The sequence below is a fragment of the Daphnia pulex genome, chromosome 3 (genome assembly GCF_021134715.1).
Source record: "Daphnia pulex isolate KAP4 chromosome 3, ASM2113471v1".
Lineage (NCBI taxonomy): Eukaryota > Metazoa > Arthropoda > Branchiopoda > Diplostraca > Daphniidae > Daphnia > Daphnia pulex.
The window spans coordinates 5,198,758-5,214,445 of NC_060019.1; the positions used below are offsets into that span (position 1 = coordinate 5,198,758).

Here is a 15,688-nt window from a genome sequence, read left to right on the forward strand (position 1 = left end):
AAACGGTAACATTTAAACGATTCTTCTCACTGGTATTCAGACCCATCCTCAGCTATATATTATATCTTAATAGAATTTGTCTAAGCACTGTTTCCATGCGAGTTTTACTGCATTCATTTATTGCGCATTTGGCAGCAAACAAAAAAAAACAATGCGCTAAGAAAAACCCAGATGACACAAAGAAAAATGCGCTGCAGTGCAAATGCATGACTTAAAAAAAATGCTGCAGTATTCGACAGACTGACGAAAACCATACTTTGAAACAAGAATCATTCATTCGAATATTTTTCTATTTTTGTCGGGTCTGTGGCGCAGAGCTGTTACAAACTGTTTTACTGCTCTTTTTTACCTTGGTGAAATAACATGCTCTGTGAACCAAGGGTAATACACAGACTGTTATCTATACCCAGTGGGAGGTATGTAAACCAGATGTAAACAATTTATTAAAACAGCCACGTCCCATGTCTAAGAGAGCCAGTTACTGAGGCCTTACTTATATGTCTGAAGCAAACAAATAATCACCTTTTCCGTCGTCACTACAATCAAGTAAGAAAAAGTTCAGTTGTAGGATATTGCATCAAATAAGAGATTAATGGTTTCAATCATGTTCGTGATTTATGGGTATAGTCATGAAAGTAGTAGCAGCAATTTGGGATAATATAAAGGGTTACCATCCCAACAATTTATTTTATTTGTGTTGGAATGGGGCAACGAAATATTTTTTTAACTTCTAGTGCCGATTAGATCCATGTAAATCTAAAACCCCAAGTCTCTCAGTCACCAAACAAGCAGAGGAAATTATAAGATGGAAATTATAGGAAAAAATTGCAAAGTCAAACTTTACTCATGGTTCCAAGCCTAAAGATAGCAATGCTGATTAATATAAAGCTCAGATGAAGATTTCTTTCCAGAGATATCCGTTAAAACTGACACAAGCCATGCTGAATATCTTGGTATTTTTTGTTCTTTAAGTCGTTGGTTTCAATTTCATCAATTATTTCTTTTCACCTCACCAGGGTTTGCCATATCCCAAAATCTTTACCCTTTTTCTTTCTCCCTCTTCCGTCCGAGGGAAGAAAACTATTTTGGGATATGGCAACACATTAAAATGAATTTCAATAGTTATTTGTTATTTAATGAAGTAAAATATAACTCATGACAACTTCTATTTTATTAACTTATTCCTCTATAATGATCGACTTGTTTGACTATAATTTGATATATTCTATTTACCTTTTTTGTTGCTCCGTTTGCAATTTGATTCTACTAACCGATTCATCACCCAACTTTTTTCTAATTCAATGATTATACGTGCAAATGTTTTCAAAAGTTTATTGAATACAAAATAGGGTCTTTGCATGAATAGGGGATCGGGTGGAAATATAACAATGATTCTCACAATATTTTTATTTCATTTTTGAAATTATAATTTCCCTATGTAAAATCTCTTTAAAGTTTAGATATTCCCCTCTAAGATTAAAACGGACCCCCACCATGTTTGGTGAGCAGTCCTAGAAATGTGATTTTATTTGCAGACAACCTTCATCCAAATTAACCTTTTTGAATTTCTTCTTTCGGCCCTAAGGGAAAAAGAGAGTTATAGGCAGCACGAAAAGGATGATTTAGAAAAAGGTTGCCTGCAAATTTATCACATTATTTGAAGGAACCCCCCCCCCCCAATCATTGCGGGACTACGTTTCTCATACCCAATCGTCTTCAGAATTATTATCAGATGCCACAGATACATTACCATCAACATTTGCCACGGTTATAGAACTTCCACACGACCGAATCTTTATCAATTTCTCTTCAAATCTGCAATAATTTCCTTTACAAACAATAGAATATTATCCTCAAAATCTTTTACAGTACACTTATTATTTACTAATAAAAATACTGGTTTCTTAATATAAAATATTGTTATTGTTTTTAGTTGTTTTGTTGATTTACTCTGTTTTCATTTTTTACAATCCCCTTTCAATTTGCTGCTGGTGATTAGCCAATTTCTCTCTTAAGTCTTCGATAACTTCTTATAAAAATAAAGAAATAGTATTCTCAAAATCTTTTACGATATACTAATATTTGGAATAATACTAATAATTTTTTACTTGCTGTGCTAATTTATCCAATTGTTATTTTTAACACTTCGCTTTCAATTGCTGTACAAGACTCACCCAGGATTAATATAAAATCTAAGGGTTATAAGAGAGGGTAAATTTCCAAAACATAAGATATGTGACCAGGACACCAAGAGACGAAAAAAGACATGAGAGACCGAGGAAGTTGTATATTAAATCACCAAAAGGTATAAATAAATTTTTATTTTAGTTACATAAAAATCGCCTTTAAAACTGAAAATAATCTTTCTTATGGAAGGGATTTACATCAACAGAGGTTCATAGAGGTGGTAAATACCTCTTGCATGTAGTGACATATTATTCACAAACAGGTATCGTTAAAATTAAAATTAATTCATAGCAATTAGCTACTCTAATATTTCCTTTCTCAGTTAAGTTCATGCGGTGACTGGATTCTTGTTGGTTGATGACAGTTGCTCTAAAGAAGAAAATCGACACTGTATTCCCAGGGAAAGGAAAATGGTTTCAGGGCCGGCAACTTAAGACGGAATGATTCGATTGAGTTTCGTTTTGGAAGCTTGCCAAGCAGAGAAATTACCCCATGCCAATCTCATTTACTTTACCTGCTGCCGTTCTTGATTTGGTAATATTTGTGAAAAACAAAATTGATAAAAAGGCAGGAACTTTTCTTAAGTCATCAATATTTAAATATTATTGTCTTACTCTTTTTTCTTCTACATACTAGGACTAAGATGGTAACTTCCTTGATGGTGCTAATAATCTCAGAGGATCCTAAGACAAATCTAAGAATGCTGGCCAACACGATTCATTAATTGCTGCCTAAGTTTCTAATACTATCGTAAATTGGATTGAAATGATTTATTTAACAAGCATTAAATTGTTTTGTTCTTTTCAAAACACAAAATATTCATACGTCTGAAGAATGCTGCTGCTGGTCAAACATCTTCTGCTGCTGCAGTAAATTTATTATTTTTCTTGTTTGACCCCCCCCCCCAAAAAAAAAAAAAAAAAAAGTTTGAACTGTTTCAAGATCTGTTTGCATTATGATAATTCAGTTAGAATTAGAATGAATTAATTTAAAAAACCAATGAAACTAGTATATTTGTTTAGTTTCTTTTATTTAAATCACTGAAATGAATGTAGTTCAGTATATTATTTGAATTATCGTCACATTGAAAAATGTATTTGAAGTTATATTTCGTAATTCGAAGTGTAGTTTCTTCGATGCATAAATAAATAATGTTATTTAGTATACCATAGTGATATTATAGTGAAATATACTGATAAGTATAAAAACACTTTCAGAATTCACTATAGTTCAATCTAATAACCTGGTCAAATGTCTAGTGTTAATTATATTTACTTTCGCTCAACTATGGTACACATTTTCAGTAGGGTAGCCAGCTTTTCGCAATATTTCAATTTTGATGTGAGTGGAAGACTAATTGCATTGCTAAACAATTCAAAAACATTATCTGGCATCAATTTTCATTAACTGAAAATTGTAAACGTAGCACCATTATATTTAAAATTACAAAACTTTAAAGAATAGAAAATCTATTAAACTAAGTATCAAATGATACCTTTTCCAACAGTGCGTAACGTGGTTACATTTTCTAATTAAGATTGACGAAATAAAAATTATAAATTTGTTTAAAGTTCAAAACACTGATTTTCCAGTGTCACACAACGAAAAAGTTACTGTCCTTCTAGGGGGCAGCATGCAGGGTGCATTTATAAATTGGGCAGGTTACGCGTCATGCACTTTAGACTATAGGCCTTTTTGCTATTTTATTTGTTTTTATTGTAATGGGAAATGTACCGTACTCTTAAAAAATTACCGCGAAACTACGTTTAAGTCGATTTCGCGGAGGTTACATAAGTAGTTTTGAAAACCGAAATCTGGCCATCGTGATCATGTAGCAAACAAGATTTGACGTCAAATCAAATCTTTCATTGAATACAAAAGGAAAATCTTCGCCCTTGGACTTTTTAAAAATATAAGGAACAATAGGAGAAGATATTACGTTTGAAGTCCGTTTAGTGCCACCAGGTTTTGGCTTACGTTTACAATCCTCATTATGACAATTGATAGTAGGCTGAGGTTTATTATGGAGTCACCCAACCAGTCCGACATTTATCTCCGGCTTAGCGGCCAGATAACCAGCAGTTCCTTAGAAAAAAACAAAAAAAAATTGACTAATAAACACAGATACAGGGGATATACAGTTACAAGGGATATAGAGATTTCAATTGTTTGTTTTTGGACCAGACTCTGGTAGTATCGGAAAAACAAAATATAGAAGAGAGACCCAAAAAAAAAGAAAGAAAAAGATATGAGCTGTGTAATAAATGAGTTGGTCATGCCGTCGCAAAAAAGCTTCATGAAATACCATTTTCATTTCTGGAGATATTAATTTCCAAATCAGTTACTGAAATCTTCTTTTTTTCTAAAACTCAACTTTTTTTTAAATTTCACTTGACGCTCCACAACCTATTTTTTAACAAGAGAGAAAAACAAATAAGTTGGCAGTGACGACTTTGTAGGGCAGGATGTCCCATGGATGCAGGATGCCTATGCAGGATGGCCCTTGTTGTTAAAAAATGATGGTTTCAAAAAGCGTTCTAAAAGTTGCGTTAACAGTTATAAAAAGAAATATTGGGCTTCAATATGCCCAAAGAACATTGCATTCAAGTATCGTGTCATTGTAAGCCTGGTTATAGGGTAAAAAACGCACTATTTGCTTGGTGACTCTGTTGGTCGATTCGTTAAAGTATCCTGAGAAACAAAGACTGCCCTTTACTTGAGCAAGTAGATTTTCATAAAAAAGTCCATAATTTAAAACATAGACCATTTTTGTGCTGCCCTGTGAGGCTGCACAATTTTTCTATCAGAAAACATTAGTTTGAAACTTTCTCGTCGAGTCGTCTTTTGCATTTTAGTTTAATGAACGGTTCTCATAAACGTTTTTGAAGCACTGGTGAATTTTGACTGACGTAGCGGCACTAAAAATCACAAAGAAAGAGTCTGCATTAGAAGGCCTGATTGAGGAAGAAAAGGAAACATTGATCTCAGCGGGAACTGCTTCCAATCTACTACAATTCTATGTTGTGGCTGTTTCCTCTATGAATTAAATAAAAATAATAACCAAGCAATTTCAATATATAAATTTAACACAAGTAAGCAAATTAGAGAAAAATCGTAACAGATATAGACCACATTTTAAAAAAATCGCCGCTTTCCGACGAAATTTGCATTTCCAAACCATGATTCGTGACAATTTTACGAAAATGGTGGATTTCATCCATATATTATTCGGCTTTTTCTGGACAGTCAGGTAAAAAAAACTTAATATTGTTTGAGTCACCAAAGGGTTCATGAGACGTAAAAGCAATGGCGTCTATTATGCTGAACTATCGATTAACATCAACCAAAGTGGTATTTTTAAAATGAAATATTAAATAAATACTAAATTTATTTTTAGCTTAATATTTTTCTTCAATGAGCTTTAGAAAAACAGCCGTTTTTATGACGCGTATTTGTAATTGGCCAAGAAATTTACATTGCCGGATAAATACCATGATAGGGAGAAAGAGCTTGCGCGGATGAGGAAGAACTGGAAGATTCAAACAAAAAGAAGAAGTTGAAGAAGGAGAGGAAGAAATAAAAAAGAAAAAGATGAAGAGAAGAACCGCAAAAGCCTTGGCCACCAAGTGTTGGATTTCAATTGGAATTTTCTGAGATAATTGCAATTTGAAATGACGAAATAGGAATTATTTTTCTGAAAAACAACATTAAATCAATTAGAGGACATTGTGAACATGAAAATATAACATCAATCATAGAAATAGGACATCATCTGAAAATATATTACACCTATTCCAGACCAGAATTATTATACATCTCCTATTTAGACAAATAGGAGCGGTTTATTGCATCGCAAGTTTTTAATACTTACTCAATACAAAACTGTCTCAGTTCCTCTAATGGTCTGGGGTTACGGTCTATTTTTGACCGCAGATGTCAAGGGAAAAAATAGCAGTGTTCCAATTTGTGGATTTTTGAAATTTTGAAATGGTGCGTTACACAAAATTTAAGAAAAAAAATGTGCAGCGATTTCCTTATCCAGGCTAGCAGTTGCTGGCTGGGATGGTTCCCCAATTTTAATATGAAGCCTACTGAGGAAGAGCTTTATATCCTTTTTTAAATCTTGAAAGAAAATAAGTTTTCAGTTCGGGTTTTGGATGCTGGCATTGATCCTCCTCCTGTTAACAATCTTTTCCTGGATATGGAAAAATATCTATATTCAACATTCCAGGAAAAGACTGCAGCCCGCAGCAACGACTTTTGCTCGTAGTCCCATGTATTGGAGTCAACGTAGTACCACACTGATGTCGGGTACTCCATTGCTAACCTATCGGAGGTAGACGACATTGATGATGATATTTTAGAAGATTTATACTTTCAATAACTTTTTTTTTTTTATTTTTTTTACGTTACTACTCATTTACGATCAGATAGTTGGACAGAGCGCGCTCGTTTTCCGCTCCGATCACCCAGATCAATCAGCGATCACTGAGCACTGATTTGATCGAACCGACAACCCAAAAAAGGGATCGTGTTCGGATCGATGGGAATAATATCCCCGATCAAGCGTTTAATCAATTTCCGCCATCTAGTGAGGAATGGGGAAAAAGAAAGCTTTTTTATAAGGATTTTTTTTACTAGGGAGAGAAGGGTTTTTATATGATATTTGTCGGCCATTTTCCAGCTATTGTTTTTGCCCAATATGTGAATTTTCAGTGTGTCATCACGCCAGTTTGCAACTTAATGGACGATCTCTCTTGAATTACAATTCCGGATGATCATTTCACTTCACCACATCTCTGCCTACTACTTTTGATACTCATTCTACACCGACAGCAAGGGATAGTTTGTTAATTGATTTGGATCTGCCTGATGATGCTATTTTTTTGCCACAAGATATGTTTCAGTATATCGGAAAAGGCAAGGAATCAAATAACATGTTTCTGTTTAATTTTTTGATGTCTGGATGCACTCTCAAACAACATATTTCTTGTGCCAAGTATTCTAGATTCAGCATTCGTCACTATGTCAGTATTTTTCTTTGATTTGATTTACATCAACTGATATTCATTTTTTTATTCATAGAATGTTCATCCAACCCAGCTGAAAACATTTGATGCAGGTTGCAAAGGGTTGAACAAAAATAAATTTGGGTGGCTCTAGAATTGTTTCGTCAGCAACCTCTCCATTTTAATGGATATCAGTCTCCTTCCCTCGTTAATACCCAAAAACCATATGAGAACGCTGTTCTGGTAAGAAAAAATGTTTTTGTGTTTTGTGGCAAATATTTAAACCAACTAGAAGTCGTCTTAGTGACGAAAAGTTTGAAATGTTAGTTTTTCTCAAAATGAGTCAAAATGTTTAGTGGACACTATCTATAGAATGTTATTGTCATTCCCTCTCTAATACAACAAGCATTTGAAAAAAATGCATTTTTTATTGTATTCTTAAGTATGTATTTTGATGGGATCGGTGATCGGGATTTGATCGGATTTTTTTTACAAAGATTCGATCGGTTATCAGAGCGGGGTATGAAAATTGGGGAAAGAGCGGGAATGGAGCACGACAACAAAAAAAGGTGATCGTATCCAACTCTGTTTACGATGTAAATGAGTTATTTTTCCAAAAACATTCTTCATTTTTTAACAAGTAATCAAGGTTTTGCTTGACGAAGACTAATCAATATAACGATGCGTAAATGATGATTATGTAAAGATGTAATGATGTGGTATTATGATGATGATGATGATTATATAATGAAAAGAAGAATAAAGGATGAAAAGATTGATCAACGATTGGCATTTAATGTAACGATTCACATTACACCAAACAAGATGATTTTCCTAAACTTCTACTTTCTGATTGCTGTAAGCGATGGAATAGTCCTGAAATGCCAGGATTCAGGAGAAACAACTGGATGGCCGAGAATTTCGAAATTTCCGTCCTTGCATTTGTTTGCCTGAAGAGTTGTCATCCTATTTTAAACTTTATTATACATCACGCTGTTCACCACACGAGACACGACCGTATGGGAAGGTGATGAGCAGACGAATCTAAAAAATGCTTACTTTATGAAAGATGAAAGTCGCCATTTTCGCCATATCGCCCAAACTTAGAAAATCAGGCAACTTCTAATGTAATTTGCAATATGCCAAAACGGCGGCCATCATTATTAATGAATTGAATTGAAAGAATCTAATGATCGACTGAGAAGGTTCTGTAATTGTTTAAAAATGTCAAAAATGGTAAAAAAAAAAGTTTTAATTACATTTCATTCATCATTAACTAATAACATAGTCTGTATTCTCCTTTTTTTAGTATTGACAATGACAAATAGCTGTAACAAATTAAGTATTCGATGTTTCTCTTAACGGGACTCGCTGTGACACGCCAGGCGTTGTGATTTTTTAAGAAAGAAAAAACAATCAGAATTGGTCGAGTTTACTTGATAGACATCACTAGGGGAGAGTGAGGTCATATAGGGAAAAATATTATTTTGTCTTTAATTCAGTTTGTAACCATTTTATTCGGAAATAGATTATATTAGTGTAAAGACCGTTAGTTATAAAACACTAGGGCATTTTTTGTCGCCATATACGTTGTATGTTTACGAATAAATGAATTTATAAAAATAGGGGAAAAAAATGGTTGTTTAGGAAAAATGTGGTGGTAAAACTGGACATGTGGATCTTATACTGGCTATCCTCTAAAAGTTTCTAGTTATTCATGGTTTACAAAATTTATCTAAAGACTTTATCAATAGAACTATTATTTAAGCGTAGATTAAATTTAAAAAAAAAATAACTTATCATGACGGAAATTGAAGTACTGATTCGTACTGCCTACGGCTGAATACAACCCTCTTTCGCCCTTAGGGCCTTAAGGCGAAATACGTAAAGGGTGATTTTGGTGAGCGTCGTCTACAAATTCATCACAAATTAAGCACCGCCCATCAAAAATGGCTGAGACCCCGTTTTGAAATGGGAGGCGCTTATTCGAACTTTGAACTAGAAAAACACACACTTCGATTGATTTAAAAAAAAATAAAAAATACCATGAGAATCAGCGTGAAAAACTGATTCTCATGAAGTATGTTAAAAACAAATCGAAATTTCATGCAAAGACCCTATTGCTTAGTCTCCCCCCTCACGATTTTCTGAAACAAAAGGGTTAGTAGGGACGTGGGGGGAGAATAAATAATTCCGTAGACCCGGCAGCCGTGCATGGCTCTCATAATCCGATATCTGAACGAAATCAATTTTGATGGTGGGTAGGGAAAGAATACTAATTTTTTTTTTATCGTGACTCACGGGTGCCATAGAAGAAACGCAGATCTTTTTTTTTTGAAGACCATTTGCATTTCTCTAGCATTTCCCAGTGAGTCACAATTTGAACCTAAAGTAAGCCCATTTAGATATGGGCCTCTCTACTGTCCGGATACTTTTCATTCCGACGAAAACCTATTTACCCTTCCCATTGTTTTAAAATTCTAAAAAAAATTAGGATTGTTCCTGGTACCCGATAGACCCGACTACTTTTTCGCCCGTTATTGAAAAGTGTTGTTCACGTTTTTCGGGGAATAATCCACAGAGCAATTAGCCCGAGAGAAGAATGGGTACAAGAGGGCGTATGAAAAAAGGGGGTCAATATTTCCTCTCATTCTTCCCATTCTTTCCTCTTCTCCCCATTTTCCCCAAAAAAAAACGTAAACCGCGATGGAAACAAGTACAAAAAAAGATGTCGAACACTCTGTACGAGTGTTCGACCGTGTTCTCTACCGTGGTAAAGTCAGAGTGGTGGAGGGGTGGTGGTGTCACAGTGTAGGAATTGTCAGAGACCTATGGTTACTGCGCTCAACGTTGAATCCTTTCTTAAGCCCTCGGTGACCAATCGAGCAAAATCTACCTATTTAGCCCTCTGGTGGGTGTGTCATTTACTAGCTGGTAGGGGCTTTTCTACGAATTTTTTCTAAGTCCTTTCGTTCGTCGCTTTTTTCCTTTTTCCATAGTATTAAAATTATCTACGTTAAGAACAATGGGTTTGCTTGTAAAAATATTTGGTGACGTTAAACAGGTCCATATGGATGCAGAGCCAGTTCCAAGATTTCTTCCAGAATCTGCAGCAGGTGCGCGTTGAATTTTTTTTTCTACCAACTTTCTTTTCATTCTTGTTTATGGCCAGATAATGAAAACGTTGTTTTGGCGGAAGGCCTGCCAATTAAAATCATAAAAAAGCAGTCAAACGTCTTGGGGACGCGCTGGCAAGTCCAGTACCGCCCAAATCCAAAAAATCTAAGCCTCTCACCAGCAACCAGTTAAGTGCAGTGAAGGGATTTGAAGAAGTTTTGAGTTATACATTCAACGACAAGGAGGTTTTGCTGGAAGCCCTAACTTATGGCAACTCCATTCGCAGTTTAAATTATCAACGCCTGGAAGTCATTGGTGATGCTGCATTAGGTAAGTTTTCTAAAAATTTTGTCGCAATGAACTAACCATGTTAACCGCTCTGTTTATCATAAGGGTTTTTGGCTGCTCTTCATTTTTTTAAGCAATCATCGCTGTATCACAGTGCTGGAGACATTTCTCAATTACGCTCAGCCTGTGTATGTGACGACACATTTTCTTGAATTTGCTGAACGAGAAAACTTTGCCTTTTTGTTTTTTTTTGTTTTTGTTCTTCTTCCTCACATCTGGACGCTCAGTTTCTGTGTTGAATTTACCAAAAATGGCTCAACCGAAAAATATGCGAGTTGAAGTCAGCATGCCTTTCGAAAAACTTATGGAATTTATGGATTATATGGATCGCATTAGTGCCCATGTTGAAACGATTGAAAAGGATAGCGAAACCACAAGGCCTGTTCAAGAATGTGCAACAGGTATTTGAATTTTTTTTTCCTGTTTTTTTTTTTTTATTCTTGTATAATGGCCAGTTCAAATTGCAACTAAACGTCTTGGGGAGGTGCTTGCGAGTCCAGTTCCTCAAAAAAAGAAGAAATCTATGCCTCTCACCACAGATGAGCTAAATTCATTGGCAAAGTTTGAGAACGTTCTTCATTACACTTTTCAACGACAAGGAGATTTTGTTGGAAGCTCTGACTCATGGCAATTCCATGAAGAGTCAGAATTATAAACGCTAAGAATTAATTGGAGATGCAGCCTTAGGTAAGTTATCTAAATGTGTCATTGTTGTGCACTAACCATGTTAACTACTGTTTTTTTTTAGGATTTCTATCTGCACTGCAATTTTTCAAAAAATCTTTGACTCACACTTCAGAAGACATTACTAAACTCCGTTCGGCCTGTGTCTGTAATGATACATTCGGGGTTTTGGCGGCAAAATACGGATTTCATAAGCATGTTCAAAATCTTCCGTTGATTTTGCTTAAACAGCTCAATGACTTTCTCGAAGTTGTGGAGAGGGAGAACTTCCCCTTTGCTGTAAGTCTCAAATGTTAAAAATTCTAATTTTTGTATTATATTTCTTTTTTATGTTCAAGCCGTTTGAAAGAGAACTTGCGGCCAATGGCCAGATCATGGCAACTCAAGTTGCAATTCCTTAGTTTTTTTGCGGATGTGTTCGAGGCCGTTGAAGGAGCAATAATCATTGATGCGAATCTTTCGTTTGAAACTCTGGAAAGAGTCTACGCACGGTTTATGACTCCAGTCTACGGTAAGTTTATTTTTAAAGATCATTTATTGTCCTATTGACTATCCTTCTATCTTTTTTTTTTAGATTCGCCAACTTTGTCCCCTTTCCTTCAACTGGAGAACACGCCGGGGATCAGCATCCGAAAAGGACAGGCGCTCCCTGACGGTAGACCAACATTTGTGATTTACCGTGACGGAGTTCTTCTAGCCACTTTCTTTTTTTTTCGTTTTTCTTTTTTTTTTGTTCTTCTTCCTCACATCTGCACGCTTAGTTTCTGTGTTGAATCTGTGAAAAATGGCTGAAGCTAAAGTCGTTCAAGTCCTAGTTGAAATATCACATGGCAAACTCATGGAATTTATGGATTTTGTCGACCGGATTAATGGTGACGTTAAAAAGGTCGATATGCATGCAGAGCCAGTTCCAGGATCTCTTCCAGAAACTGCAGCAGGTGCATTAAATTTAGTTTGTTTTATAGCGATTTTCTTTTCATTCTTGTTTATGGCCAGAAAATGAAAACGATATTTTGGCGGAAGGCTCTCCAATTAAAATAATAAAAAAGCAGTCAAACGTCTTGGGAAGGCGCTGGCAAGTCCAGTACCGCCCAAATCCAAAAAATCTAAGCCTCTTACCAGCAACCAGTTGAGTGCAGTCAAGGCATTTGAAGAAATTTTGAACTATTCATTCAACGACAAGGAGGTTTTGCTGGAAGCATTAACTTATTGCAACTCCATTCGCAGTTTGAATTATCAACGCCTGGAAGTCATTGGTGATGCTGCATTAGGTAAGTTTTCTAAAAAAAAATCGCAATGAACTAACTATGTTAACCGCTCTGTTTATCATCAGGGTTTTTTGCTGCTCTTCATTTTTTTAAGCAATCATTGTATCACAGTGCTGGAGACATTTCTCAATTACGCTCAGCCTGTGTATGTATAACGACGCATTTGGAATGTTGGCAGCAAAGCATAAATTTAATGCTTGTATTCAAAACCTTCCGCCAAATTTGGTGAAAGAACTGGAACACTTTCTTGAATTTGCTGAACGAGAAAACTTTGCCTTTGCTGTAAGTTTTAAATCTTTAAAATTCTAATTTTGTGTAAGATAACTTTTTTTTTTGTTCAGTTTTATAGCCGTTTGAAAGGGAACTTGCGGAAAATGAAGAGATCATCGCAACTCAAGTTGCAATTCCCTCTTTTTGAAACTGATGTGTTCGAGGCCGTCTCCGGAGCCTTCATCATTGACTCGGATCTCTCTTTTGAAACATTGGAAAAGTTTTTTGCACCGTTTATGAATTCGGTCTATGGTAAGTTCATTTTTAAAGATCATTTAATGTTCTATAGACTACCCTTCCATCTTTTTTTCTTCAGATTCACCACCTGTCTCCCCATTCAACCAATTGGAAAAGACCCCGGGAATAACCTTTCAAAAAGGAAAGGCACGCCCTGATGGCAGACCGAACTTTTCGGTTTATCGAAACGGCGTTCTTCTTGCAACCGGTACAGACGATAATTGAAAAAATGCAAAGTTTGCTGCCTCTAAGTATGCCGCATGGAAGATTGAGATGGGACTTAATTAACTTTTTTTTCTTTTCATTTGAGCATTGAAACATATAGCTGACTTTTTTGAAAAAAGTTTTCAGTTTCTTTTGGTTTCTTTTATGCGTATTGTGCAATACGGTATTGCTCTCAATAAATTTGATACGGCAATAGATTTCTAATTAATTGCATTCCCTGCACAGGTAACGAACTCTAGCATGGAAAGGTGTAGGGAAAATCTAAGAATGAACAGCTAAGGATACTACGAGGAGGTGCCGGTGGGGTGGCAGCTCCTCTCTTGGTAAGCAAATTGTCTTGATGCACTTTGCTTGAAGTGTTTAAAGCTCAAATATTTTCGAATATGATGGTTTAACCACAGAAAAAAGTTGTGAGGTCAATACCGGGCTTCATATGCAGTAGTTATATGTCGAGAATAACTAACTCTGTTTCTATATTGTATTAAGAACAATGATAGAATACAGTTGAGATAAGTGGGCAAAACTGAATAGTTAAGGGGCTTGGAAAATTAGAGAGAGAGAGAGAGAGAGAGAGGCCGACTCTCGTCGTCGTCGTCTTGTTCTGAACTGCCCGTTCTCGCCAGGGCGCGAAAGGGCTCGACGACTTTAGACGAAGGGGGATGGGGAAAAGAACAGTGTTGACAAATTAGGGCAATAATTTTCGACATTAGACAAATGAGATTTTTAGTGAACCCGGAGGAGGAGGACGCAAGGGGTTGGGCAGTGCAGCATTGGAACATTTTTTGGAAAGTTCCCCTGCTGAAAAGGCAAAAAGGGAAGTCCTTAGTTGTTTTTGGAAAACATTTGGAAAAAAGGCAGAAAAGGAAACGAAAAGGAAGAATAGTATGGGGGAAGAAAACAAAAGGAAGGTAGAGAAATTTCCTTTTACAGCCACTAGCTAATTAGTGCTAAGAGAGGCCGCAGATAGCGCCCTTAATCAAAACAATGTTTAAAAAAGTAGCAAGCAAATCAGCCGTGAAAACTACCCTGTACAATCAGTCCTTCGCGTGATGACATCTAGTGGGTGGGAAATTCAATTATTGAGATGTGAGATGGCGGGGCAAAGCCCCGCCGTAGGGTCCTGTGTGACACTGTGATAAGCGTAGTGCAACAACTACGTGTGGTTGCTGAACTATTTTTTGGAACTTTCCCCAGCAGAAAGGGAAAAAAAGGAGTTTTTGTTAATTTCCCCTAGGCTTTGGGAAGTATTGTCACTTCATTATCTATTTATTTCTAAATGTTTTGGGGGCGGCACCCAAGGAAAATCCCCCTCTGCACTGCCCAACCCCTTGGGAGGACGGGTGAAATAACATGCAAAATCGTTTCGGGTAGGTTTCCTGGAATTTTTTGATCAAACAATCAGCGGATAAGGGCATTGCGCACGCAATTGCATCGACAAAGAAAATGCGTGGCTTTCGAGAATAAGCTACAATACACAATTATTCGGATAGACGAAATCGATCGATCGATTTGGCACAATCAACAAGCTCGATTCGTCGCATTGACAAGGGAAATTGAACACGGCGTTTACAAAAAAAATACACTAACAGTTTCAAAAAGTATATCTAGAGCTATTTATATATCCTATTCCTATATAGCCTATATATCTAGGAAAAAGTTATAAAGTAACAGCCAGAACTTCATCAAATAAACGATGATTCATCCTCTTTTTCTGAGCGGCGGCTGACGTCGGGCCAAACGATCGAGCGCAATTTATACGATTTAATTGAATTTGCTGTGGATGTGCGCGAATGTGTGTATTGACAAGATTTCTGCATGGAACGTGTTCCATTTCTGGCAGAAAAAAAAGCGAAAATAGACGGGGCGCGAACATTGTACCTCACCGTTCCCCATCGTTATAATCCAATTTGCTCTATCCACTTAGTTACCGATTGCTAAAAATTATTGAAAAAAGAACAAAGTGATGTCCCTATCTGGTAAGAAAGTGGCGAAAATAGTCGAATGAAGTTTTTAGTTTACTCGCTAGATGGATAATTAGATCGCGGAAGTAGGAGGCGGAATAGAGTTTGCTGGAGGGGTGGCTTCCAGACCCCGTAAGAAAGTCATCGTCTCTGAAAGAATTCCCCGCCATATGGCTGCAGTAACCATAGGTTTGATTACTCTGCAATTGTCCATAAGGCTTCGTCCGAACACTCTCTTATGAAGAGTGACGCCTTGCGGATTTTTCTAGAACTATGTTCGAATGTACAATTCCTACACAGTGACGCCGCCACCCCTCCACCACTTTGGTAAAGTAGTCTTACTTTAACTGCTACATTGCCAAATAAATAGAAAGCAGAACGC

General features: G+C 36.3%; 1 long non-coding RNA gene across 1 annotated transcript; it reads left to right on the forward strand.

The window, feature by feature from the left end:
- The first annotated feature begins 12,954 nt into the window (after positions 1 to 12,954).
- On the forward strand, positions 12,955 to 14,141 carry LOC124191600. The gene is made up of 2 exons (XR_006873494.1): positions 12,955 to 13,135; positions 13,200 to 14,141. It is a non-coding gene; the product is annotated as an uncharacterized LOC124191600 (long non-coding RNA).
- Positions 14,142 to 15,688: the final 1,547 nt, after the last annotated feature.